The sequence below is a fragment of the Athene noctua genome, chromosome 7 (assembly GCF_965140245.1).
Source record: "Athene noctua chromosome 7, bAthNoc1.hap1.1, whole genome shotgun sequence".
NCBI lineage: Eukaryota > Metazoa > Chordata > Aves > Strigiformes > Strigidae > Athene > Athene noctua.
In genome coordinates, this window is record NC_134043.1 from 19,374,477 (window position 1) to 19,380,476 (window position 6,000).

Genomic DNA, 6,000 nt, shown 5'->3' on the forward strand with positions numbered 1-6,000 from the left:
AACAATTTACATGTTTATTTTACCATCTGGTAAATGTGTAAACGATATTTTGAGAAGCACATTTCAAATTCACTTTAACAACTTATCCCCGACAATATGTATCCTATCTCATGTACTGACTGGAAGGATTTTGAAAACCTCTCAGAGAGAAATGCAGTAACAAAACATATTATTTTTTTAGTGACGCTTAAGATCAAGCTTACATCAAGTTGGAGGTCTTTCACTATTCGGGAAGGATTTTGGTATGTTAGTGATGTCAAATAGAGATTTCCGACTATTTTACACACCACAGTATAAAGATATCATATCGTCTTCCCTAAAGAAACCATAGGGTGCATAGGTAGTAATAACAAAACAAATACAGTTTGCTATGTTGTTGTATAACTGTATTGTATCCCTTCCAGGGGGTTTGAATTTGCTATCTCTTGTGTCTAAATATGGGAAGCTCATTATTAGAAGTGTTACAATGAACCCCAAGTGGATTGCTTTTCTCATGTACTTTAACAGCACTTTGACACTGCAGCCTTCTGCCTTTTTATTTTAGTCTTCTGTTTATTGGTCTCTCTGGATTAAACTGCAAGCACTTTCTTAAATATAACAAACTAGAGAATATTCTGCTGTAGCTCAGCTTTTATTCACCCTTTCCTAGCTGTTACTAATCTTAACTGGAAAAAAAAAAAAAAAAAAAGACTTCCTTTTCTCCTCCCCCAACCCCAATAAAATTTAAAAAAACCTGCCCTGAAAGCAAGTCTGCCTGGAGAACACCTCCACACTAATTACCATCTGGCCAATCTGCAAATGAGGTTTGAGAGCAGATTTCAAATGTAGGCTCCAGCTAGTCTGTGCCTTGTATGAGTCCATTAGTATTTATTAAGAGATTTGAAAGCATTTAGGCAACTAGAGAGCAAGGCAGGTACATTTTGGAAATCCAGTCAGGATTTTTCTTTCCTTTCAGGGTCTAAATGCCTTTGACCTGCTACCTGATCAACAATGCTCCTATAGAGTTTGTGGCAGCCAGTTTTGCTTGAGTATATACTTTATAGTGGGCAAGGGTCTTAAAACACCTTTTAAAATGCATTGGTGAAAAAAAATGCATAAAATTATTTGTACAAATTCTAGTTAACTCCTGCATCAAAGTTAATGAATTGCAACATTCGTTTATTTTTATTTGTGTGCTATTTCAGCATGGGGGGAGAAAACCTTGCTTAGTACAGAGTCAAATCCAGTACTGATCTTGAGTAATAAAAGAAACCTGTGACCTGCTCTCATTTTATGTGTGCATCTACAAGCAGATGTTAGCCCAGCAATAATAATAAAACCAAGTTGTCGTTAAACAGCAACTTTAAGCTTTAAAAGAATTTGTATTTTTGCAAGTTAATTAAGCACGCTGCATTTAACATTACGGTTTTGTTCCATTTAGATATTAAATGTGTTTCACTAATGAATTTCAGGTTTAGCAGCTATTTTCTTTTCCTCTTTCCTTACAGAGATTAGATCTTTCCTGTTTGTGAATCAGCCAATCAAAGATGATATAATTCTTAGCAGACTGTTAAAGAAATAATTTTGCTTTTCACCTGTCTTCCCTTTCTGGCTTCTTGTTTTGTCTCAGCTCTGTGAAAAGTGCTGTCAACCTTATGTAAACAATAATTTATTATTTTGTTTTTAATGATTAAAAAAACAACCCAGAAACCCTTTCAGCAAAAGAGCAGTAGTTGTTTAGGACACCTGCTGTTATAAAAGATCTTCCTACAGGAGCTAATTAGTTCATAAGTAAAGTCCCAGTTGAGAGCACCTGGGAACATGCAGAACTGAATCTGAGTTTTGTAGCACCAATAGCAGTTTTTAATATGAACTACAAATGTCTTTCTCTTTAGATTGGCTGTTGGTATCTACTGCAGAAGCAGATGTTAAAGAAATTACTCAGAGGCTTACAATGGTGTTTAATTGGAATCACCTGGAAAAAATGGGCAAAACGTGGAAAATATACTTGATAGAGATCTGGGGAAGCTTCGTGAAATGATACAGGTTTGAAGGTAGGTAGTCAATAGACTAGACCTTTTATTGTTTTGTAATAGAATTTTAACATAGCTTTTTTTGGGGATGGAAAATAATTGTTTTGTTCTGTAGATATTTACTGTCAAAGATGGTGCTTGCAGTCAGGAGTGCCAACACCAGGAAGGAATCTGTCCTTTACCCCATGATCATGCTTATCATGGTGGATTCCAGGAAGGTCTCTTAGCTTGCAAAATGTGTTTTCCTTTAAGTGAAAAATATCCAAGCCCATTTAAGAAAGATTAATAAAAAATAACCTTTCAAAAAAGTGAGTTGAAATGATATATTTAGTTCTTGTATTGTTAATAACTGGTGCTCATTGGCCTCAGAAGCTTCCCCCGCCCTCCCCCCCCCCATGCTTTTCTATGTGTTTGCTTATTTCCAAAAACTGTAAATATCAAACTATGTCTTCAGTGTTCTAACTTTTAAAATACAATTTTAAAATTAAATGTGACATTTTTATAAATTTTGATATTGACTAAAATGGACCTTTTAAAGTGACATAAATACATAAATGGAGATTGATAAATTTATTTCAGACTACCATCTGGGAAGGCTGATTACAAGGGCATGTGGAGCACAAAGCCAATTAAAGATATTCTTACTTCTAACTGTGGACCATTGCTGCCTTCCCCATATTCCCTGGAAACTAAATTGAATAGCATTTACAAAAAATATTAAGCTAAGGGTATCATCATAAATTTTCTCTTTATGTAGTCCTGTTCTCTATTGACAGTCAGATTTGCATCAAAGAACATGACACCAGTGACTTGCTGGCAGCTTAAGTAATTGGGGAAAAAAGTGGTTATTCATACAGAAACAGGAGTTGGCTCATTACAGCCAATCACCTGAATAGCAAATGGTATGGCTGCCAATAGATGGAGAAAAAGGCAAGTCTAGTGGAAAATAGGAGCATTTAAAGGCCAAGAAAAGACATATGGTCTGTCTATGCTTGCCTTATACGCCTGGAAATTATAAATTAAGCTACAATATAGCCCACCACCTTAATGTGAAAATTCTCCATTTTTTCCCATCTTAATCTTGAGAAATTTAACAGATTTGGCTAGTAATAATTGACTTTGGCTTTTGTGTCAGCATTTAAGTTCTATATAAAAATAATGGCTGAATTGATTGTCGTCTAATACTTGATTCTGTTGTTGCCATAAAGGATGTACTTCCAAAATAAACTCTCTTTCATAGCAATTGTAGATGTAGATCTCTTCTGTCCTTTACAGATATCCATATTTTCATGAGGATAGGCAAGAGAAGGAAGCAAATCATTCTTGGCAGCTACTTTTTATAAGGTAATCCTGTGATGATGGTATGAAATGATTTGTGTCTTCAAGAACATTAAATACTTTAATGGGTATCTCTCTCATTTACTCTTAGTTGTAATTTTAATTTATTGTGCTAATGCTCTCATTTACTCTTTAAGGTATATTGTACTATTTCTGTAATGAAATAAGAGTTCAAGTCCAAATTGGGTCTATACGTTTCAAACCCATTGGGCTTATTGAAATGGCTACCTGACCACTTTTCTGATAAAGCATTAGTAAAAGTCGAGAATACAAAGCCTTTTAAAATGTGCTCGTATAGACACATTCGCTTGAGAGATCAAATTCTTGAACATTTGAGGGCAGTTTGAGTTTTAAAAAGATTTTATGTGGCATCAAGACTTTGAAGGCTTATAGACTTTTCCTTTGTGAACTTCTTTTTAATAGATTCTTTATTCTAAACCATCCTGTGATATACAGTCATGTGGAGAACAGATGCTGAATTCTGCCTTTTTTTTAATACCATGCTCTGAAACTCTGATGGTTTCTTCTTTTCAGTTAGAAATACTGATAAAATAACCAACATGAGACCCTGATATAAGCTTTCTGGCCCTTCTCCATTTTATGTACCTGAAAGAGTTACTAAAGATATCATTTCTGGTTTATGTTCATGGACTCTGAAAACACAGCAAATTTTACATATTCCAAAATTTCTCTCATTGTGGCTGAAAAAATATGAATTTTTTTTTTTTTTGTCTGTAAATAATTTCTGATTTCATTGTAGTGCTATACAAACAATGAAGCTTAAAATTTTGTTTTGAAGCAGTCTGGATTTAATGGAGGAACAGTGGATAGCAAAATGATTATAACTAACATGCATTTAAAGTTTGAAATGGGATAGATGTTGTGAAAATGATGTAATTTGGAGCGGCATAAAAATGTATATGTGCTTATCTGAATTATTTACATCTATAGAGTTTCTAATTGGGTTCAGCGACATGGTACTCTTGCAGTTCTTCCGCTACCCTCGCCAACGTCAGGTCCTTTCGCAAGTACTTCTCCTCTTTCCTACTGTTTCTTTGCGGGTGAGTGACCTGCTGGCTTCATTTCTCTGTCTCATTTCAGCACAGACATAATCAAATCATTCCAACTGGTGACCCTTCTGACAAGGAACTGCAGAAAGGAAGTTACTTTAGCCACTTTGAATCTGACGCATGTCCCACAGAGTTATTTCGGGATTTCTGAGGTGCAGGGCAGAGAGAAGTAAATGCTTGCACAATTCTGAAAAAATGCTGCTAAGAAAAGTTCTTACAAAAACATTGCTTTATCCTGGGATCATCCTGCATTTAAAGTAGTACAAACTTTTATTTCAGAACATTCTATCTTGGTGACCTTTTTCATTCAGATCCAAAAATCACCCCATGACTCTTCAATAAACCCTTATCAGGTAAGACCAGTCTAGGCCTTTCCCCACCAGTATACACTGGCATCGCTCATTTACTGTAGCTCCAATTAACGGTAGTAGAAGTTACACTTGTAAATTCCCCCACGCATTAATGAGCGAACAGACTCCCTCCATGTAGTTAACCATCTTCCAGTTACCTGGCACTTTCCCCATCCCTTGTGAGATCTCAAATATTTAATTAAAGCCTTTCCTCTTTTTTTTTCTTTTTCTTTTTTTTCTCCCCCCACTCTCCTTCATTCAGTTTGTTGAGTTGTAATTCTTGTTGGCCTGATGCCTTGGCAACATTCAGCACTTCTAATTGCCTGTATAGTCTGGCCTAGTCATGGAGCCTTTTAACTTTCATTCAGGCTTCCAGCAATATCAGCCTTACTGGTCACAAGCTTCCCACTCAGGTTCCGTTCACAGCCCTTTCGCTGATTACTTGTTATGTATTTAAAAAGCTCCATACTGTTTATTTCATTTCCTATTTGAGATAGTCTGTTTGCTTAATTTTTTTCTATGCTAATTTAATTTTAAACATATAGGGCTGTCTTCCTGGTCAAACAAGCCAGAATTTTGCATCCATATGTTACATTAAATAATAATAATAATAATACAACAAATAATAGTCAATGCTTTCTACTTCTATAATATCTACCATTCAACAATCTCAAAGCATTCTTATTTTACAAGTGGTAAAATGGTGTCAAGGTACATGAACTACTTGTTAAACTTTATGTATGATGTCTGTTACAGAGCCAGACAGGATTGAGTAGTACAGTTTTCACTAATAGTGGTTAGTTTAATAATTGCAATATGCCATAGGATTTATTAGGTTAAAATATGCTTTGACTGAATGGACTGTACCATTGTAGAGATATGTATTGTGGAGACTTGTTCTCAGAATGTCACTGTTATTGGTATATAAGACACAGAATGGACAGTGAAATCCAGTGGATATTTATATAGACTCTGTAAAGGTTAGTAGCCCCTGTAATTATAATTCATGTTACTTTTAGTCATTATTATTAATAGGAAACAGCCTGGTGCATTTTTGTCCCATTTTGTTTTCTATGTGAAGATGCAGCATTCCCACTTACCTAGATTTTGGTAAACCTCTGGTTTACTACAGCTACAGTTAACTCGTTTATGTCTCTGCAGAGGTATGCTAATGTTATGACCTATGCTAATATAATCTGAATGTGCCTTCTTTCAATGACAAACAGCATA